General features: G+C 47.2%; 1 protein-coding gene across 3 annotated transcripts in view; it reads left to right on the top strand.

Moving 5' to 3' along the window:
- The window catches only part of ASTN2 (astrotactin 2), an 882,297-nt gene that overhangs the window by 595,200 nt on the left and 263,592 nt on the right, over positions 1-23,505 (top strand). The window lies entirely within an intron of this gene.

Genomic DNA, 23,505 nt, shown 5'->3' with positions numbered 1-23,505 from the left:
AAAATCACCCTAGAAGAGTCCAGGGAACATTTTGGCAATGACAAGTATACTGGGTCCTGTTTGCCTGTAGAAGGAGGTAGAGTCAGTCATCAGGGGAGAGAGAGATGAGTTAACACTGCATTCTGAGAAGCGTTTCCTGGGTGGCTGCCCACACAAGGGTGTTGAACAATACCATAGGGTGTGTCTTCAGCAATCATTTGACAAGTCCACAAGTATTTTCTCTGTGGACTTTTTTATAAATTGACCATTGAATAAAAGTCTTGGCATTAAAGAAAAATAATTTTTGTAAGACACATAATGAGTGTTGCTTTGAAAACAAGCAAACTGATGCGTAAAGAAGTTAAAGAAATTCCTCCAACCATAAAAGGAATAAAAGGAAGGCAAGGCCACATTTGAAATTCGGATCTTCCGAATTATGTCTTTTCTATAAATCATTTTTCTGTATGTCTTAAGACCTCTTTCCTCTACTTTGAATTCCAGAGTAGATTCTTAAGTCACAGTGCTTTCTAGATTTATTGCCCAACATCTCGGCATAGGTGTTTGCTGCTCAAGGTGTGCTGGGCCCAGCGGCATGGGCCCCACCTGGAAGCTTATTAGACATGCAGAATCCTTCACTCTTCAGGAAATCTGCTGATCAGAATCTGCATTTTAACAAGATTAACAGGTGAGTCATATGCAAATTAATACCCAAGAAGTACTGGAATAGAGCAGTGGTCCAAGGGTGGTCCTTGGACACTAGCGTCACCTGGGAACTTGGTGGAAATGCAAATTCTCAGGCCCCAGAACCACTGCATCAGAAACTCTGGGAGTGGGCCCAGCCATCTTTAACCCTCCCCCACTCTCCCTGCACCCCTGGCGATTTTGATATATGCATAGTTTGGGAACCACTGGGCACAGAGGAAAGTACACCAGTCATTAGAATCAGAAACAGGTGATTCCACTTCCTATCTGTGTGGTCAGCCACTCCCTCTCCAACCCCTCAGTTCATTATGATCCACATTATGATGATGACAATTGATGATGAGAAGGATGATGGTAATGACGGCTGGCCCATAGGGAGGTTGTGATAATCAAATTATCTATCAAACAGCCTTTCCCTCCTGATGCCCCAGGGCCTTCCACTGTTTTAAAGATGCCTGCATTTCTCACCTGGGATCCCAGTGGCCCTGCTGCCACTCCCTTCCAGACCACAGATGGGGGTGAGAAGGTCGCTGGGCCTGGCCCTTGGAGCAGTACTACATATCAGCACCTGATGGCTCTGTTCTTCAACCAGATTCAATAACAGCACTAATCCGCATAGCACAGCTTGAATCAGAGGCAATTTGAATTAATTTGGCAAGTTGAATATCACATGTGACACTATTCAATATTTTGCTGGAGCTCAGATCCATAACCTCTACTACATCTCCTTTATCCACTAATTTTGTAATTTTGTCAGGAAAAGCTATCAAGTTGTCCAGGATGATTTGTTCTACATGAACCTCCAGTGCTCCTTAACGCTCACTATTCCATTATCTCCCGGATGCTTGCAGATTTTCTCTGGGCACATTCGTCCAATTATTTTACTAAATATTGACACCGGGCTTACTGGACAGTGATTTTCAGGATTATCTCTCATTAACCTCCTTGGAAGACCAGTTTTGCATTTGGTCAGTTTTGCTTCTCCCGCACCCTGACCTCCCGCCCCCTGTTGCAAAGACCCGTCAGCTCTTATCAGATAACGTTCTCCATTGATTGGGATAGCAAGACCAGTCCTTGCCCCCTGCCCCTGGCACTCCAATAGCTGAGGTCACTTTACATACAGAATCACAGAAAACTAGAGGTGGAAACAGCCTTATAGAGGAGGCATGTTGCTCAGACCTACTTAGATCGCAAACCTTGCTTCTCTACTCTGCTGTTTTTGTGACCTGGGGAAGGTGATCACAACTCTGAGCTTTGCTTTTTTTTTCCCCATCTGCAAAATGGGACTAAGTCAACCTCGAGGGGATTATTGAAAATATTAAATAAGGCAGATGCTTCATACTCTGAGTACTATGCCTGCTGGGAAATCATGGGAAATCAGTGCCTTCATGGTAGCCCCTTCCCCTGCACGTTATCTAATGTCCTCCCTTTACAAAGAGGGACTATATCCAGGAAGGGGATGTACAAATGATCACATTGAATGTGAACCCCACAAAACACAGGTCTCTCAGTCCTCGTTCAGTATAACTCCCTAGACCTACCTGTGGCTCCTCCCTATCACTTATATAGAGATGGATGTGACCCCATCCAAGGATCTGGAAAGCATGGGTTCGATTGAAGTCCCCATTTCTCCCTCAACAGGGCACCCTTACACAGTGCACAACCCACACAATGGTATGTACCGACCCTCCGTCTTCCTCTCTGTTGTGAAAGATGCAATTTTAAAGCCTCTTCCAGCCTGAGATTCTCTGATCTGTTTCCCTTCTATGAGGTGTCATAGACAAATATGCCTGAAGTCCTGGCTTTTTTCTTCTCCCTTTGCTCTTGTGGGTAAAGACAGTGGGTGGAGGAAAGATGAGCAGGTCTATAGGGGTATCTCCTACAACTGCTATAGCAAAACAAACATAAAGAATGGGTCCACATTAAATTAATTTCATTGATTTTTTTTTTCTTCTCCCTCTCCTTTGAAACCTCAGAGTGCCGAGGTTATAATTGCGCCGTTTATTATCCTCTGCTGAAGGACTTGACGGAACCGGTATCTCGGGGACCTGGAGCTTCTTGTTTACATATCACCCTTCAGGACGGATGACAGATAGTCCTCCTTTCCGGCCCGAGTCCCATTCCATTCCCTTTTATTATGTGTCCCTGCAATTCTATTACCTGCCTGCGGTCTCAGTGACTCAGCCACAGTGGCTGCAGTAATGATGGCTTTCAGAGCTCAGCTAATGACGCAGGCACTGAGGTGTCTCCTCCAGACCCAACAGCCGGCTGAATCTCAATTTAGCAGGCTTTGAGACCGCGGTGGCATGCATTATGCATGAGCGCATGCCCGCACCTGTGTACGCATGCATGTGCGTTTGTCAGAGGGAGGGTAGGAGGTGCGCATTTATACCCAAGACCTTGCACACAGGCGGTCACGGTGAGGAAAATGAGATGTCTGATCGTGCAGAGCGTTTGCTGGGAGATTGGCAGGAGGGGAGGGAAGGACATGTTGGTAAATACCAACGAGTCTAGCCTTCAGTAGGAAGACTGTACCGCAGGCTGGTTAAGAGCTGGGCTCTGGAGCGAGGTGGCTCTGGAACAAATCCCACTGACAGCACTTTACTGGCTGGGTCACCTAATGCCTAGGGATTAAGACTCCTCTTCCTCATCTCCATAATGGGATCATAATCTGTTGCGAGGATTAAATGGAATGCTGCAGGCACAGCTCTCTGCCCTGCACCTAGCACCACACAAAGTGCTCAGTTAAGTTGGTCACTATTCTTAAAGATTCCTCCCCCTATCAGAAGGAGGTTTTTGTCTCCAGAACCCACTCCTACTCCGTCTGTCTGCTTAGACTCAGAGCACCTTATCGTTTACTCTGATAGATATGACTTGGCCATCGGATAGAAAAGAGAATACGAGAACAATGGATGTAGATTCTTGTCCCAGTGCTGCCTCCAGGTCACTGGATAACCTTGGGTGAGGCCCTTTATGACCCTGGTCCCCAGCCTCCTCATCCACAAATGAGGTGCCAAAGTAGGCAGACTGCATTTCTTGGAGGGGTATGGGGTCTTAAGAAGAGCCTCAGGAGTACCTTTCAGAGGGGGACAGTTTGGAGGAGGGGGGCTGGAGACTACTCTGGTATCTGCTTCATACATGGGAGTCCCAAATACAGATTCTGCCACAAAGAAAAGAAATTTGAAAGCCGCTGCTTCAGTGGAGTACTAAGATGCTTGTGGTTTCAGTGGCCCAAGATTTTATAATCTCCTCGTGGAAGGAGCCAGATAAGCAGAGGTGACCATGATTGCTCACTTAAACTGTAAAAGATAGTTATCCTGGGGATTTGGGGCTAGCTGGGGGAAAAGGCATGTTTCCAAAGTGTGGGGACATCCTGTTTACCTAGGCTAAGGGTTTGGAGGAAATGGCTTTACAGTGAGACAGAACTGATTCAGTTCTGAGCTCTACTCTTAATTTGCTTGTTGATATCAAAGAAGATTCTTAATCTCCTTGAACTTGAGTGCTCTCATCTGTAAAATGGGAACAATGGCTTCTATTGCAAGTGGTGATGGGAGCATTCAGTGAGATATAATATATAATCTCACGGTGCTTGGTTTGTGGTATATACTCAGTATGTGTTTTCTCTTCTGCATCTCCCCACCTGAACTCTGAATTCTGAATCAGAGGCCTGTCTTTGAGTGAAGTACTCCCCCTCATGAAACAGACATGGTCCCACCTACCTTCCCTATCATGATCTCTCTTCTCTGTGACCCCTGTTCTTCCACATGACATCCCCACTAACCTACTTCATTTCTTTCCTCAAATCCACAGATTTCTGAGGCAAAGCCTTCACAGGAGACTTCCAGAAAGGAAGAAACATGACTGTAGCAGGTTGGAAAATTCAATAGGGCCCCCCTTGGGTAGTGCAAGTATATGTTGGTTCAGAGTCAGGGCTCACAACTTTGCAGTAGAAGTTAGGTATGTTTCAAAGACTAAAGGCCCAAGATATGGGCAAAAATCTGGGGATGGAGTTCTGTCCCCTACAGGGAAAGCATCTGGGATCAAAAGAACTTAGCACGCTGGGCAGGTTATCGAGATAGGCATTGGAAAAATAGGAGAGAGGCCCACTGTATAAAACTGGTTCCTAAAATGAGAGCAAAACCAGAAGCCAGCCTAATTTCTTCTTTTTCCATTCTTTATTTTTCTTTCCCTTCTTTCTTTTTCTTTTCTTTTCTTTTCTTTTCTTTTCTTTTCTTTTCTTTTCTTTCCTTTTCTTCTTTTCTTTCTTTCTTTCTTTCTTTCTTTCTTTCTTTCTTTCTTTCTTTCTTTCTTTCTTTCTTTCTTTCTTTTTCAATCTTACTGCTTCTAGGAAAGCCTCAAGCTAGTAGGAAAGACGCATCTGTAAAGAAATAATGACTATACCACTAGGTGCATGCGTAACAGACATAAGTACTAAGTGCTAATGGGAAGCTAGGTCCCCTGAGATCTGGCCTAGAGGTTCATAAATTTCCTGTGACTAGATTCTGGCCCCGGTGGCTGCAGCGAAGATGAGGCTGCTGGCTGGAGTCACATGGCTCTATTATATGGAGAGAGAGCTGGGGGTGGTGATGGTTGAGGAAGAAGGCAGAGTCTTCTAAGGGGTGGCTTCCATGCAGGGCTCAGATTGCTAATTCATTGACTCAACAAGATGGCTGGCCTTCACCTGACCTGAACTCTGTTCTTTGCTCCTAGCTTGTGGCCATCTGAAATTTAGTCTTTGGGTTCACAGTCCTCTCAACTGTGTTCTTCATCACTTTCCCCAACACTGCTGGGAACCTAGGATCCCGGTGTTTCAGGGAAAGGGTAACATTTAATATATTTTGTAAATGTAATGGCATGGATGCCAAATAACCAGAATGGAACCGTCCTATTGCCTGTGGAGCCATAAATAAGAACGGTTGTATGCATGAGTACCAGTAGAATGTCAGTCTTGATACAGTGCCCCCATCTCTCCATGTGACTTAGATCTTTTCTTGCCAGCTTACACTGTTGACTGTGCCTAGCCATTGGTCTTTACCTCTTCTAAATGGTCATAAGGTCCAGTTGAGGATGGCCACCTCCACTCCCCATGATCCTGCATCGGGCTTGGTACTCAACCCGTAAATCTCCCCATCATCAAGTCAATCCTTGGGGAGGTCTCCTGCCTTTCAAATGAAGAAAGTACATCTTACCCTTATCTTCTCTCAAAACATATGGAAATGAAATAGGTAATTTCAGATAATGTGATTACAAGGACAATACACACTGAAGTGACTTAGAGTCATCTGTTCATTTATTCATGATCCTCTATTGTAATCTAGGCACTGAGCAAGGTGCTGGAGACAAAAAAACATGAATCAGGTGCTATCCCTTCCCTCTTGGTACTCATGGGCTGGTGGGGAAGATAAAAGCATGGACTCAATATAGTACTGTTTGACAAGTGTTACAGGAATAACTGCCATTTCTTATGTGCTGAGCACTGTGCCAAGTGCTAAGAGCTTTCGGCTTACTTCTTCACACCAGCCCTACGAGACAGGTCTACACTGTCCCCATCCTTGGGCTGAGAAAATGGGGACATCGAGAAGGTTAAGTGACACAAGTAGTAAGTGCCTTAAACCAGGTTTTGCCTAGTCTGACTGATGAGCCCACTGATCCAGTCACATAACCGTTGTCTCCTGCCTGTTCTGTGTTATCAGAGAGGAAGCACGAACACTGGGGGGAACCTGATGGTAGCGGGCCACCTGAGAATGTTCCTCAAAGGTGATGTCTGAGCTGAATCTTGAGGGGTGAGTGTTTGCTAGAAAAGGGCCGAGGAAGGGATATTTCAGGCAGAAAGATCAATAGGTGAAGTTCAAGAAGCACAAAACTTGAGAACAAAGCATGTAAGGCCCCAAGTGGCTTGGTCTTTGTGGAGCGTGGGCATGAGTGTTTGGAGGGAGAGGCAGAGAGGTGATCGTGGCCATGGGATGCTGGGCTCTGCACCTCTGGCTCCTGGAAGGACACCTGAGTTGGCAGATTGGTTTAGTGAGGAAACTAGAGGGAAGCATATGCAAATTTCTTTGGGGAAAAACCCTCCCGAGTCTTCAAGAACTTTTTACTGAGGAGTCTTGGCTTTCCCATAGGGAACTCATTACCACCTTGAAGAAAGCACACGTGTGTACACATGTTCAGGAATGGGAAGTTAACAAACTGCGTGGAGAGGAAGGGGACTGGAAACAAGGTCCCAAAAGGACATGTTCAAAGCCTGGAGTTGTTTATCCTTGGGAAGCAAACACTTGGAGAAAATGAGAGCTAAAGTCAAGTCTCAAAGGTTGTGACAAGATACAGAATAAGGGAAGGAGCCCAGACTTTGGAATCAGACAGCCTTTGAAATTTTGGGAAAATTAGATCACGTCTCTGGGACCTGATTTCTCCTGGGTAAAAGGGGGACTACTTAGTGGTTTTGTGGCACTATCCTGAGAATTAGAGACGCAGTATATAAGGCACCTGGAACATTATCGACACTCAGCAAAATGGTAGCTGTTGTTGCTTTAATTATTGTCCTATAGACACAGGTGAGCTCAGGACCAGTCTTGCATGGACCCTGGCCCTGGATCCACCCCATCAGCTCTCCTGCTTCCAACCTGGGGACAGCCACATGTAGTTTGTATAAGCCACACTGCAATGCAGACTGGCACCAATACCCATCCATAGTCTCAATAACAGCTGGGTCCTCAAACAAGCAGGCAGTCTCTTGCTGTTCTCTTCCTTCTCCCCATCCCTGCGGTAGTGGATTTGTCAAACCTTCAGAGCCCCCTCGTTTCGGCCTCCAACACGACTTCAGCACTACCTTCCTTTCTCTTCTATATTTTTTTAAAGTTTATTTATTGATTTGGAGAGACAGAGAGAGCAAGCCGGGGAAGGGCAGAGAGAGGGGAGAGAGAGAATCCCAAGCAGGCTCTGCACTGTCAACAGGGCTCGATCTCACAAACTGCGAGATCATGACCTGAGCCAAAATCGAGTTGGATGCTTTTAACTGACTGAGCCACCCAGGCGCCCCCTCCTCTACTATTTTAAAGACAAAATATGCGACCACCATGCAAGAAAGAGCGTAACTTCCAAACCTCTTTTTCATGTACCCGCGTACACACCCACTCCTGTCTTAGGGGAAGAGTTCTGCCATCTAATACTGATCTCCTCCCCTGCAATCATTTAGAAACCTGATGTCCTCAGTGAGCGCCCCCCTTTTTTCGTAAATGTCTCCCTCTGTCCTGATCCTCGCCCCTCAGCCCAACTGTGTTCATTTCTCCCCTCTCATCCCCTCCACACACTTGAGTTGCTGCCACCGTATGTCTTCCATTCGCAGCCAGCATTCTAGAAAGAGAAGTCTATGCAAATGGTCTCCGTGTCCTCGCTTCCCACTGCTTCCCCACCCACCGCAGCCTGGCGTCTGCACCCATCACCCACAGAAACTGCTTTCCTCAAGGCCAAAAGTGCTCCCTTCATGGTGACATCCCATATACATGCTTCTCTCTCTATCTCGCACCCATGCTTCTCTTCACTTAGCACCATTGTCCACTCTTTTCCTGAAAATGTCTTTCCAGGCTTTTGTGCACGCCGTGCCCCTGGTTGCCTTGTCACCTCCACAGACACTTCCAGCCTTCTTGGGGATTGATCCTCAGTACTTGGGTCTTCTCTCCCTGCAGCTCTCCATGTGTGCCCTCTTCCAGATCTGTGTCCCCAGCCTGGAGCTTTCTTCAGAGCAAAAGTCAGGCATATCCAACTGCCTGATTGTAACTCTCCTCAATGCGCAAACATACCTCGCAGTTGATTCTAAACTGACCCTCTTGGTATATAGAGAATTTCAAAAATCATTGTAGGGGTTATTGTCCAGATGGAGTACAGAGAGCGAAGAGAGACACGACACATTGTTTAGGGGGAAGACAAGAGAAACCAGCCCAAGGGACAGGGTCAGAGGAGCCGGGGAGGCAGCAGAATGAGGAGACACCAGACAGTGGGTGCCATGGAACCCGCAGAACACACTTCCCAAGAAGAGTTTGGTCATCTGTGGCACATGCCACTCAGAGGCCCCCTAAGATGAAGATGGAGAGCAGTGGGTTTGGCAAAGTGGGGGTTGTCAGTAATGGCGGGGAGTGCAAGTTGAGTGTGTGAATGTGGCAGAAGGTGCTTGGAAGGAGTTAAGTGAGAATGAGAGAGGAGAAGGTGGAGGGAGGGTGCGGGAACTCCTCTTCGAGGAGGGATTTTGCTAGAAAAGGGAGAGAGAACATGGGATGTGGGGAGTTTACACATAGCACAATTGCCCCTTTACCTGTATGACCCCCCTACTAGACTGCCAAGGGCTTGAGGATGGGGTCACTGTTCCTCTGTCTGATTTGCTTTGATTTTCATCTTTAATACCTAGGGTCTGCCAAAAGTAGGTGTTTAGTGACTTGTGTCTTTTGGAACTAGAATCCTTGACATTTGCACAGGTTGTTGTGGAGGCAATAAGCTCTCTTTCACTACAGATCTACACTCAGGAAATAGAGGATCGTCTTCCTTCTCCTCCTGCATCCCCTTTCCCACCTCCTCTCTGCCTCCTGCTTTCCTTTCCTTGCTTCCAGAGCTATCTACCGTAGGACTCCACTGTACCACGCTCCCCACGGTTTTGACCTCTAGGGCTCTCAAGGACGTACCTGACGGTGCTGGCTGCAGGAACCCCTGCTCACAGAGGGGAATCCGAGCACAACACACCAGGCGCTTCTGCGCCTCTGCTGTGATGTGTGGGGCACCGAAGACGCCAGAGGAAAGGCCCATGCATTGCCAACATGCCTTTGAAGAAGCCTTGTATTCTTCGTCTCTGGAGCTGCTCAGCTCACAGACGCACTCTTTTATTAGTGTCTTCTTGTTACCGTGCTGTTAGGAGCTGTCGGCTCCTCCATTCCTCCGGCTGTCCTCCGCTTTGAAATGTTTTGTCAGGCCTGCGCACGCCTGGAGAATGGGGCTTCTGAGTTCAGCGACACGTCTCTGGGCATCATGCTTAATTCAACCCAAACAGTCACCCTCTCGCTTCTCCCAAGCCACCCCTCCCTCTCCTCGCAGGGAGACGGGCTTTGGGAGCTAGCAGAGAGCAGCCGGAGTCTGTGCAGAGGGGACCCAGGGCATGAGCGGGCTCATCGGGGGGTGGTGCAGGGAGAAAGGCAGGTGCCAGCTGCCCGTTCTGCCGGCTCGGTCCTCCCCATCTCCTGGTGATGCACGTCACTGTGTGTCTGCTTGCGTCTCTGTGTGTGTGTGAGTGCATCTCAGGGTGTGCCCCCAACACATGTACCTGAAATATGTGTGTATGTGTCTGCCTGCTTGGTGTATGTGAGCATGAATGTGTGTGTGTGTGCGTGTGAGTGCACGTACAAGTACGAGGGTGAATATGTGTGGGCGTGTTTATGTGTAAGTATGAATATCTATTCGTGTGGTTTACGTGTGAGTGTGAGTGTATGTATTTGTGTGTACGCATGTGAGCATTTATGGGACTGGGGATGAATGTGTGTGTGTGTATTTATGTGTGTGGGAGTGTGGTCCTGTGACAGCAGAAGAGACGAAGCCTGGTCCATTTGGGTTGTCCTCTCTGTTATTGCCCTAGGCTATCTGTCCAGGATGTCTGCCCTATACCTGCTTCTTTATAATAATTATTACTAGTGACCGTTTATTGAAGCTTGTCATGTCTTAGGCTCTGTTTTAAGTGACTTAGATAAGTCTCTGCTTAATATTTCATAGCCTTGTTAATAGGTAATATTATTGGGGAACCTGGGTGGCCCGTTCGGTTAAGTGTCCGACTTCAGCTCGGGTCATGATCTCACGATTTGTGGGTTCAAGACTCACGTCAGATTCTGTGCTGACAGCTCAGAGCCCAGAGCCTGCTTCAGATTCTGTCTCCTTCTCTCTCTGCCCTTCATCTGCTTCTGCTCTATCTCAAAAAATAAATAAACATAAAAAAATAAAAATAAATGATAGGTAGTATTATTGATAGTATTAGATCCCTCTTCACTCAGGATTGAAAGGGAAAATTATTTACCCAGGGCTTTGTTCCTCTCTCTCTCTCTCTCTCTCTCTCTCTCTGTCTCTCTCTCTCTCTCTCTCTCTCTCTCTCTATATATATATATATATATCTACAGTATATATATATATAGAGAGAGAGATCTGTAGATATATATATATATATAGAGAGAGAGAGAGAGAGAGAGAGATCTGTAGATAGATCTATATCTGTAGATATATATGTGTATATATATATGTATCTGTAGAGATATAATCTACAGGTATATATTATATCTGTAGAAAAATCCACGCAATATTTTTTAAAAGAAGTTTAAAATCACCTGAAGCCTCATCTGTGTGTGACCTCCTTCACATTTTAGTGAACCTCATTCCAAATATCCCCCTGTGCTTGTAGTCACATATATTATAGTAAAAAATTGATGTGCCTAGTATCATATAGCATATGCCTGTCACTTTAAAATATCCCCTAGAGATCTTTCTCCTCTAATTTATAAAGATCAGCTATATGTTTTTGAATGCCTGCATGGTATTTCATTGCCAAGACTTATAATTCATTTATTTATTGATAGACACGGAGATGTTTGCCAGCTTTTCACTGTCATAAACTATGTTGTGATGAGCATCTTTGTAAATACAGCTGTGCGCATTTGACTGGTTGTCTCCTTAGGATAAGTCTAGGAAGCAGAACCTCTTGGGCAAGAGGTTTGCACACTGAACTGTTGATAGCCAGTACCACTAGCCCCAAGAAAGGGCCAGCCTTTACACTTGGAGTTCTAGATGTAATGGCTTAGCAAGGCAGTGAGCGAGCCAGAGGGGATGCAGCTGGTGTTGTTTGGGGTCCTGACTGAACTCCAAACATTGTTGTGGGGAGGGGGCCTTGCATGATGGCCTCCGGACATGGGCTGGTCCAGGACTGGGGCCAGGAGTGACTGGAGGCTGTGCTTCAAGACTCCTGGAAGACAGACACAGGGGCAGGAAAGCAGGTGTTCTCCACAAGGAGGGGCTCATTAGGCTGCTCGGCCACATCAGGCGGCGCTCGCTCAGTGCTCCCAGGTAGAAGTTGGCCTCCACTCAGAAAGAACCCTCTGGAGCTGAATGACCATAATGTGGCCCCATGCTGTCTTGGTCCTCAGATTTGTCATCAGCAAGCCTGCTGGAAAGGCATCTGCAGTTCACACAGTGCCTCTCAAAGATGAAGAGGAGTGTTAACAGAAGTAAATGAGGGGGGAAAGGCAGGCAAAACCAGGGTGGTGGGGCGGAGTGTGCAGTCACACGCGGATACGGAGGTACCGTGGATGTCTTTCAGAAGCACTGCAGATCAGATTGGTGCGTGCATTGGACTGTGATTATTTGTAAACTATACGCTGCTCCTCAGCTTCTAATTGAAATAACAGAAGGCAGTTAAGATACTCAGAGGTCGAACAATAAAAAAAATCTTTTTAAACGGGGGGCACCTGGGGGGCTCAGTCAGTTGAGCCTCCAATTTCGGCTCAGGTCATGATCTCACAGTCTATGAGTTCGCGCTCCGCATCGGGCTCTGAGCTGACAGCTCAGAGCCTGGAGCCTGCTTCTGATTCTGTGTCTCCCTCTTTCTGTAACCTTCCCTGCTCATGCTTTGTCTCTTTCTCTCTCAAAAATAAACATTTAAAAAATAATACTAATTAAAAAAAAAAAAAAGATACTCAGAGGTCGGAGCTCACCTAAAGGTGGGGAAACAGTGGTATCCAAAACAGTAAGTTCAGAAAATGTAAGTTTATGGTACTCTGAGCATCTTGAAGGATCACGGTTCTTGGGAAGTTCAGTGAACAGTTGAATATGTGCACCAATGAATGACTTCAATTGCGCAGGTACCCAAAGGAAGAGGTTCCGACCAGGAACTAAACGGAAGGTCAAGGTGTGAGCTCCATCATTTCCTGCCTTTCGTTGCGGGTGGGGTTCGCTCAGGAAGCAGAAGCTGAGTTCAGCATGCTTATCAGGGAGTGGCTCTGAGTGGCCATGTATGGAAAGAGACAGTCCCCTGGGTGGCTCAGTCGGTTAAGCGTCTGATTCTTTTGATTTCAGCACAGGTTGTGATCTCACGGTTCGTGAGATCGAGCCGTACGCCAGCTGTCAGCGCGGAGCCTACTTGGGATTTTCTCTCTCCCCTTCTCTCTCTGTCCCTCCCCCCCTCAAAACAAATAAATAAACATTTAAAAAAGATAAAAGAGCTTCTGTAAGAGAAGTTCCCAGCACAAATCTGGCACCAGGAGTCCTTAGTAAAAGTTACATTCTTGCTTCTTTTCCTCTGGGCTCTCTCTGCAACCCTCTTACCCTGGTTGGTGCTGTAGTAATCTGGTTATTTTCCTCCCTCACCCCCACCCCATGCCCCCACTCCTGAGGGCACATTGCACGTTGTGCAAAAGGGAACTGCGGTCTAGTGGAGCTCACTGAGTATCTGCTGTGGGCCAGATGCTGCAAGGCACTTTTTCCACCTGCTATTCCCTGTTTAGCCCTCTCTATAACCCTCACAGCCTGGCTTTAGCAACCACACCTCATCTATAAGGAAACTGAATCTCAGAAAGGTGAGGAATCTCACCCTAGGATGCACAACAAACCTTTTCTTGTTGCTTACGTTGGGATGCGGTGAGAGACCAGGTCCCCCCGGGCGACTCCACGTCCCCAAACACAGGCGGTGTTTCCTATCAGCGCTCCGCCATCCGTGGGTATTTTCTCTTGCCGGTTTTCACAAAGTCTGAGTGATGAGGGTTGCCTGGAGAAGTAGGAACTGGGGATATTGGAAGATGGTCTTCAGGGGCCCAGAGCCGCCTCGCAGCCAGAGGAAGAGGTAGGTTGGTATTGATCGCAGGACTTGCTTGCCATAAAACAGCAAGCACTGACTGCTGGGCTCCTGTCGAGAAACTGAACAGTGTGCACAAACATCTCCACATGGCCGCGTTTTGGGGGGAGGGTGCAGATTTACACTCATTTCCAATAAAGAAAGGAAAAAAGGAGTATATCTTATAAATTAATGGCTGATAACTATGAATGCCGGGGTGATGGAACAGCATGGTTCCCCCACCCCCGCCAGCCACATGTGTCCAAAGTAGCAATCGTTATTTTTCAAGCACGTACTGTGTGAGGGGCACCGTAGTAGATGATGCATGGTGTGGGATATAAGGCCCCCTTGGTCTTTACTCTCAGTTAGGTGGAGTCTGGTGGACCCATGATTGCTGGGTGTCTTGAGAGAAGGAGGGTAATTGGCCCCTTCGGAGAGAAGAATCAGGATAAAAGGCAAAAGGAGAATGGGCTTTGAAATAAAGTAGCCATGGAATTGAAGCATTCTATGTCTCTTTAGACAAGTGGTTCAATTTTTCTGGGCCTTAGTTTCCTCATCTGTAAACAGAAAGGAAACAAAATCCCTACCTCCTAGGGTTGCAAAAGTGAGCAATACTCAAGTCCGTGTATCTGGAGTAGGGGGACAGGGTGCCTCGGTGGCTCAGTCTGTTAAGCATTGGAATCTTGATTTTGGCTCAGGTCATGACCTCACGGTTCGTAAGATCGAGCCCCATGTTGGGCGCCACGCTGTTAGCACAGAGCCTGCTTGAGATTCTGTCTCCTGTGCTCTCTGTTGCTCTCTCTCTCTCTCTCAAAATAAATCAATAAACTTTAAAGTAGGAGGTCAGAAAACTTTTTTGGTAAAGGGCCAGGTAGTAAATATACTGAGCTGTGCAGACTTGTGTCCTTTGGTGCGGTTAACCAACTCTGAGGCTGTGGTGGAAAAAAGCCACAAACATTATACAAATGAATGCAGCCCTCCACCTGTCCACTTGGCATATTGTGGGTGTGTTCCCATAAAACTTTATTTATGGACACCAAGTTTTGCATTTCACAGAATTTTTGCATGTCGCACGAAACACTCTTCTGCCTTTGATTTTTCCCACAGCCACCTAAAAATTAAAAACCATCCTCAGCCCATGGCCTGCACCAAAAAAACAGGCAGAGGGCTACATTTGGCCGGCAGACCACACCTCTAATCTGAAATATGGGGCCCAGGCAGGTGCTCACTGGATTTGAGTTCACACCCACTTTCTACTCAAGTTGCTGTGCAAGATACAGGTTTGTCCAATACTAGAGGGTCAGCCGTCCTGATGTGTCCTCCTGAGAGCCCTAAAGAATGGGTAAAGGGAAGAGTATTATTCTCCTTTCAGAGATGCAGACACCAAAACACAGAGCTTCAAGGGACTTTCCAAGCCCTCACTCACAGTAAGTGGCAAAACTAGAGCCTAGAGGCTCCAATTTTTACCACCTTCCGTTTCTAGATTATCAGTGATGGGAACGTAAGACAACAGAAGGCAGTGATGATCAGACCCAATAGTACCGCTCTGATGAAATAACCAATAACTAATGTTTCTACAGTGCTTTAGACCTTGTCGGTCACTTTGACACACATTATCTCATTTGTTCTTCAGTGAAACTGCAAGAAGGGGGTCTTATGGGTTGCTCCTGGCTCTCTGCAAAGTCACAGAGCCAGCTCTCTGCATCTGCAGGTGTCTTCCAGCCCCTAGAGGACAAGCCCTTTGAATAAGGGCCAGGCTGCCTCCAACCAGAATCCTCAGCAGCCCCCTTACTCCCCTCCCACTCTTCCTTCTGAATCCATTCTCCATGCTGCAGCCAGAGTGATTTTCTTAAAACGCACATCTTATCATGGCACTCCTGTGCTCAAAACTTGGCCAGCATTGTCACATCATGTCCGGGATAAGCTTCACCTCCCTAGCGTGGTGGATAAGGCTTCACATAAATGGGCTCCAGCCTACCTCTTGGACTTCCTCTGTCACTGCTCCTGGCCCTTGCCTTACTTGGTATCATCCATTTCTACTGAACTCTTGGTGATTCACTGAGTTCCCCGGGGTTCCTCTTGCTTCCCTGATTCTGCACATGCTGCTCCCTGTATCTGGAATGCTCTTCCACTTTCCCTGCCTAAGATACTCTGGTCCATTCTCGATTTGCACCAGGGGCCTGTCACCTCCTCCGAACAGTCTTTCTGGAACACCGCTCCTCCAGAAGGAACCAGTAGGCGATCCTCCTTTGCTGTCTGCTCTCTCAGAGCACTCCTTTGATAAGGGGATGTGTTCACATGTCTGTCTGTCCGACTAGATGGGTCGTGCCGGGCACACAGTGGGCGCTTCATGAATAGGCATTTAATAATGCAAGTAAATATATGTATGCATGGATGAGCTTGTTGAGGGCAAGAGCTGTCTTATTTATCTCTATCCCCTAGAGCCTACATTCATCCCTGGCACGTAGTAGGACTCCGTGAATGTTGGTTGAGTAGATATGTGGGCAGGCGGAGGGAACAGCTACCAGTGCAGGTGGATAGATCGACGGGGATGAAAAGTCCACAGAGGACCATGCGTCAACCCTGCCAGGGCAGCCGGAGTGGGCTGCAGTGGGTAGTTACCTGTTCCCCGCTGTGCCATGTGCTGGAGGCACCGGCCGGAGCTCCCAGCTCCCAGCCACCACTCCAGCATCTCCACACATCTCCTCTTCCCTAAAACTGCTGAGAAGCTGTTTCCCCACCTCCGCGTCCTCCCCTCCTCCCCCCACCCCTGAGAGTAGGTTTGGTGTTCCTACAGATGTTTGTATTCTCTGCAGCTGATGAAAATATTCATTATCTTGTTAGCTGCGGCGGGGAAGGAAGTGCAGATTTGCATTTTCCCAGCTAATCAGGGTGGCACAAGCGGTGCCTGTCACCCAGGCCCGTTCCCTGCCACCCCCACTCCCTCCTGCATGTGCAGAAGGGGGATTCCCACTCTGCAGTCGCTACTTCTCTCCCCTCCCCCCTTGCCTAGGCACAATCCGGAAGGGAAAAGGGAAGCTGGAGGCCCAGGCCATCTGTACACAAGACTGCATTCGTTCCCCAAACGTGATTTCCTGGTGTGTTTCTACCCTTCTCCGAATCCTCCCGTGGCTCCCAGCTGTCAGTCAACTCTGAACTGCCCAGCCTTGCTGTCTCCATCTGTGTGAAGCTTTGCACTTCACAAAGTGCTTGCATTTCAGCCTAGCAGGTGCCCTCTGAGGTTGGTGTTAGCATTACTTTGGTCTTGGGTAAGAGGCAACGGGAGCAAGATGACGCACCTCACATTGTCGCCACTGCACGGTGCTGTCACAGCAGCTGCCCCCAGCTTCCCTGTCCAAAACCAGTCCCGACGCTGCCTTGCACTGACTTGTCTTGGTGAAGCCCTTGTCTCGGGCGTGGCAAAGGCTGGGGCTTTGCGGTTACGCTGTGCGTCCTGGCCCTTGCAAGGTGGGGAGCCTTTTGGCAGGGACCTAGGCTCTTAACGCTCAGACATGGTATCTTCCATTTGGTGATTTCCTAAACTTTTCCTGGTGGCCCTTTTTATACATTCGGGGTTGGGGGGGTGTCACGTCCGTTTTCTGTACCTTGCCTGACTGATGAAGAAGCAAGTGCAGAGAATGAGAAAGAAAGAGAATGTCAGACGCTGAACAGACATTTAAATAACAGACCGAGGCTCTCCAACCACCCTTCCGGTCATTTCATAAATACATGTCAGGCACTTTGCTATGGCAGGTGCTGTTCTAAATATTGGTAAAATAGCAGTTAACAAGAGAGATAAGGTCCTTGCCCTCATAGAGCTAACCGTCTGGGAAAGGATGGGGATATGAAGGCAACCAAGAGAAAATCAACATGCATTTCTGGTGGCAGTAGGGAACATGAAGAAGAATAAAGCAGGGTAAGGAATTGGAAAGTTTTGCTCTATCCAGTGTGGTCATGGCAGACTTCTCAGAGGAGGTGACACAGTAAAGCACAGAACTGAATAAAGTGACGGTGTGAGCGAGTGGAGGGAAATAGTATAACAGACAGAGGGAGTGGTAGGTTTCCTGATATCTCATGCATCAGCTTAGGAGAAGAGCATGGTGGTTAAAAGGGCACTGGTGGCCATTGAGTGAATGAATGAATGAATGAATGAATGAATGAATGAATATGTTTACCTGATGCCCCCCAGAAGCCAAAGCAGGTGTACCAACCAGGCTTCTAAGATGTGAGTGGAAATTTGCTGCCACGATGAGGGAAATCACACATCCCGTGGGCTGCCCTCATGCCGCCCCTCACAATTCATTCATTTATTCATTCTTTCATCCAACATTTGCTCACAAGTGATGCTGTGAAGGGTCCCGGTCCCAGGCAGAGAGGGGATGCTGGGGCACAGTCAGACACGAATACCACAGTCTGTTGGGTCAGGGCTGGGCCAGACTGAGGGATCCCCAGGTCTCCAGCAAAGAGTGGGGATTGTAGGAAGGCTCCAGAACCTACAAAAAAAAAAAAAAAAATGGAGGCAATGAAACACCACTGGAGGCAATGAAACGCTTCTTTTTTAAAATCTTTATTTATATTTGAGGGGGGGTGGGTGGGGGAGGGGTAGAAAGAGAGGGAGACAGAATTTGAAGCAAGCTCCAGGCTCCAAGGTGTCAGCACAGAGCCTGACATGGGGCTCGAACTCATGGACTATGAGATCATGACCTGAGGCAAAGTCGGACACCCAACTGACTGAGCCACCCAGGCGCCCCACTTCTAATGTCCATATTGCTCCTTGGGAGCCCTGTGACCACTGGCAAATCCCTCAGCCTTCATGAGCCTCAGTGCATTCATTTGTACATTGCATGCAAGCCTAGTGCCCTCCTCTAAGGCCTTTGTGAGACTTGAGGAGACAATACATATATTGCTCTTTATATTATGCCCAGACACAGTCACTGTTCAATAAATTAACTCCTATTACTATATCGTGCTGAAAGTTGAGGAAATCACTGCTTTTCCTGAACACACTTCTTCTCCTGCTAGTTCAGTCACACATTTATTCAGCATGCGCTGAATTCATAGCACACAGTAGGGTCTCTGATTGGTAGTAAGAATACAATGGCTCATTTCTTCCACAGGTATTTGCTTGAGTGTCCACTAGCATTAGGCACTAGAGCTAGATGAGTAAGACACACACTGGCCCTGCTCTTATGAACATCTGCCCCCAAGTTCTGAGGCTTCCAGTTCACCAGCCCCCAAGCTGCCCGTTGACCCCAGAGAAGGCTCCAAGGCCACAGCGGCCGATACACCATGTGTGTATGAATCAGAAAAAAAGTAGCCATCTCGGGGAAGACACACCCTTCACGGGCATTGCATGTGGCTTGCTGAGCAGGGCTGGATTTTACTCTCTTTGTGCCCTCTTACCAACGGCACCATCTGCAAAATCATATGTGGGAGCCCCAGGAGTCCCCACGAAGGGGGGTACAAGGGGGGGACAATGTCAACATTGGTCAGATCATCTCTGGGCTCTGACTTACTTCTTAGTTTGAGTGTTCACCAGAGGAGGGGTCGTGGGGAGCTCTGTTTCCCTTCTTATACCAGTGACCCCTCAGAGCTGGCACACATCTATCCTGTGAGCCCTGGAGCATGGCGTTGGCCCACACTGAGAGGAGGGTCCAGGATATACCACAGGCTGCTGTTGCCTGGGCAGAGCCCTTTCTCTGCTCGCAGTAAGCTTCCCCCATTTCACTATCATCCACAACCCCAGCAACAGTGTTTGCTGAATGCTTACCACATTTCAGGCACCCTTCTAGAAGGTCTGCATTATTGTTATTTCTTTTAAGCCTTAAGTAACCTAATCAGGGAGGTGAGTGTATTGTACCCATTTTGCAGATGAGACAAATGAGGCACAGTGGGAGGATCAGACTGGATTCTGATCCCTCCGGCTTCTCCCAGGGCTGACATTGGGTGGCTCATTGATTCTGCTATCCATTCATTCATTCAGTGAGTCATTACTGAACACCTATTATTATGTCAGGCATTGTGCTAGCTACCACTTGTATTTTATTTCATTTAATCCTAACAGAATGGTCAACTTTAACTTTTAAGACCCATTCTACAGATGAGGAAACAAAGGCAAAGAAGGGTACATTCATTTATTGGACCAATCAGCCTTCTTTATTGGACACCTTCTATGTCATAGGCCCCATCCCCATGTTCCAGGGAGACAGATGTTTTGTGCAGTAACTGAGGACAGAACTAAAGAACAACGGGTGACCAGTGAGTGAACCCTATGCTCCACTGTGCAAGGAGGTTGGCCTTTTTTTGCGGATGCTTGCCAACACGCACAGATGGGGCCTTGTGACATTGTGTCCCAGCCTCATTGCAACCACATAAAACCCCCATCCTCAGCTGATCGAATGGCCCTCTCTGTTCTCTGTGTCTCAGACCCTCGACCACCCACACATCCCATCTCTAAGCCATGGGCATTCTCTGTGACCCTCGTGCCCACCACACTCCCAGTGGGCCAGGAGCTTCCCATGGCTTCAGTAATTAAGTTCACACATGCCAAAAAGAGAAATAGCATCACAGATGCGGTCGCAAATTTTAGCTAATTAACCATATGGTCTGGATTGCTGACAGAGTGGGAAGGCGCTCTGGGTAAGCGCTGGTTTCCTAGTTCCCTGGGAGGAGGGAGGACGATTAGGTATGTCACCACCTTCTCCAGCACAAGGGCACAGAGACTCAGGGCTTCCCACCACCTGCGAGGGGCCCTCCCATCTGTCTCCTCACCAGGAGCTGCCCTGGGGAAGGAACTTCCCAGAAGACGAAAGGACAGAGTCTGGCCTTAGGAACGGGAAATGCCTGTGCCCAGTTCAGGAAGTGCTGTAGGTGGGAGCCTGGTGTTTTGAGGTTTAGAATTTGGAGAGACAGGTGTAGTAGGTGAGACACAGTGTGGCATAGTGGATAGCACTTTGGAAACCTGCACTTAAATCCCAAGGTGGTCATTTATTTAGCTGTGTGACCTTGGGCAAGTCACTTAGCTTCTCTGAAGTAAAGCCACTCGGCCTCTCGTACGTGCCAAATAACAGAACTGTAGTCATTGACGATCATGCCTTCCTGATTCTAAGCGCCTCACAGATACTCACTGGTCAGGGTCACCAGTGAATGAGAGAGGGAGTGGCTGGTACAAACTCACTGAATTGGTACCAGAGCTGAGCCCCAAGCCATGGTTTACAAAGTCTGTTATCAGCTTTGAGAAGAGAAACTCAGGCAGACTGAGAATTCGTGGAGAGTCTAACACTGATAAGGATAGCAATTGTCATAATTACTTATTGAGAACATTAAAAAGGTACTTTATTCCAGAAAATTTTACCTATGTCATTTAACAGTTTTGCAACAACCCTAGAGGGTTGATAGTTTGATCCTCATTCACTGATTGAAATCGAGGCTTAAACGGTTCAGTACTATGCCTAAGATCACAGAGACTAACACTTTTTGGAGTGGGGATTCAAACACAGTCCTGGCTAATGTTGAACTCCTCAGAGTCCCCAGAAATACTTGGACAGGGAATTGGTTGGGTGGCCCTCTGGCTCCAGCTTAAGAGCTGAGGCCATGGAGAAGAAGGGTCTGGAGACCACGCTAAACCAAAAATGGTATTTATCTGAGAAAGTACATGTATCCGTTTCGTATGACTGCTGTAAGAAATGCCCACAAACTTTGTGGTTAAAACAGCATACACTTCTCTTCCCCTTCTGCAGGCCAGAAGTCCAAACTGAGTTTGATGGGGCTTAAATCAAGGTATTAGGAGGAATTCTTTCTAGAAGCTTCTGGGGAGAATCTGGCGCGTTCTCTTCTATATGTTGGTGTTCCTTGGCCTGTGGCCACATCACTGCAATCCCTTTTCCTATCTTCATATCACCTTCTGACCCTTATGTGGGCACATCCTTGTTTCCTCCTTATAGGGGACATGCGTGATGCAGTAGGGCCCATCATTTTAGAATCTTTAATTTAATGTGGATGGACAGGTCCGACTAGGAGCTGTTGCTCTGAAAGGTCCCTTTGGCTACATAAGGTGTATTCGTTTGCTTGGGCTGCACAATATCAGAGACTGGGTGGTTTAAAAAAAAATTTTTTTTTCAACGTTTATTTATTTTTGGGACAGAGAGAGACAGAGCATGAACGGGGGAGGGGCAGAGAGAGAGGGAGACACAGAATCGGAAACAGGCTCCAGGCTCTGAGCCATCAGCCCAGAGCCCGATGCGGGGCTCGAACTCACAGACCGCGAGATCGTGACCTGGCTGAAGTCGGAGGCTTAACCGACTGCGCCACCCAGGCGCCCCAGAGACTGGGTGGTTTAAATGGTAGATAGTCATTTCCTTACAGTTCTGGAGGCTAGAAGCTAAGAACAAGGTGTCAGCAGGTTTGTTTCTTCGAGGGCCTCTCCCCTTGCCTGGCAAATGGCCGCCTCCTCACTGTGTCCCCACATGGTCTTTCACAAGCATCCTTGGTGTCTCCGCATGTCCATGATTTTCCTTTTACAAGAACACCAGTCAGATTGGATTAGGACTCACCCTCAAGGCCGCATTTTAACTTAATCACTTCTTTCAACATCTTATCCTCAAATACATACATACTCTGAGATACTGGGAGATACTGTGAAGAATTCAATATATGAATTGGACCCAATTCAGTCCATGACATAAGGTAATGTTCACAGGTTCCAGGAATAAAGACCTGGACATCTCTGAGGTCCATAATTTTGTCTACAGTGGAGCCTTGAACAACATGGGTTTGAACCACATGGGTCCACTTATATGGGGTTTTTCCCCAGTAAATACAGCACAGCACTGTAAATGTATTTTCTCTTCCTTATGATTTTCTTAATAACATTTTCTTTTCTCTAGCTTAGTCTATTGTAAGAATACAGTATATAATACGGAGAACATACGAAGTATGTATTAATTTACTATTATCAGTAAGCCTTCTGATCAACACTCGGCTATTTGTAGTAAAGTTTTGGGAGAGTTAAAAGTTATACGCAGATTTTCAACTACACGGGGGTTGGCACCTCTAACCCCTGCCTTTTTCAAGGGTCAACTTCCTTTTCAATTTAAAAGGAGCCAGGGCCATAGCTGGGGTACCTTGTTCTGGCATTGAAACCAAAAATCAGAAGTAGGGTCTGGGGGCACGGGTATGAAAGGGTGTGGTTCATGAAGAAGGCTGTGAGTGATGTGTGTATGCCCAGGTTCTCCTCTGATATCATATTTCTAGATCAGAAAGAGTGTACTTGGTGAATCGGAGGAATAGCAGAGAGAGGAAAAGAGGCTGGTTTCTAATGTTAAGATTAATGTGCAGAAGTTCATACCAGCTGGAGAGGTTAGACAAGGTAGCCGCTCCTCCTGGGATGTTGTGGTAGTAAGGTTTCCAGAATTTATTAGGTAATTGAACTGAACAACTTCTCAATGTACTTCTCAGCCCAAAAGTCTATACTCTAAACAGGAGTCAGCAAAATTTTCGGTACAGGGCCAGATAGCAAGTACTTTCTGCTTTGTTAGCCATACAGACTCTACCACAGTGACTCAACTGTGCTATCCTAATAAGAAAGCAACCATAGACAATATATAGATAAATGGATGTGACTATTTTCCGGTTAAATATTATCTACAAAAATAGGAGGGAGCCCCTACACCAATAAAGTTTAATGGAACACCTGTCTTGCCTCTGCATATTATTATTTTAATTAATAGGATGTTCTAATTTTTTAATGTCTATTTATTTTTGAGAGAGACGGAGTGCAGGTGGGGGAGAGGCAGAGAGAGAGGGGGACATAGAATCTGAAGCAGGCTCCAGGCTCTGAGCTGTCAGCACAGAGCCTGATGTGGGGCTCGAACCCATGGACCACAAGAACCTAACCTGAAGTCAGCCACTTAACCAACTAAGCCACCCAAGCGCCACATTAATAGGATATTTTAGAGTAGTTTTAGATTTGCAGAAAAATGAAG

Source organism: Lynx rufus, unplaced genomic scaffold, assembly GCF_022079265.1.
Source record: "Lynx rufus isolate CCGP_SWC_20201006 ecotype Redwood Valley unplaced genomic scaffold, mLynRuf1.p SCAF_10, whole genome shotgun sequence".
Taxonomy (NCBI): Eukaryota; Metazoa; Chordata; class Mammalia; order Carnivora; family Felidae; genus Lynx; species Lynx rufus.
The sequence above is the reverse complement of the archived record's forward strand: the minus strand, read 5'-3'. Positions and strand labels throughout refer to the sequence as shown.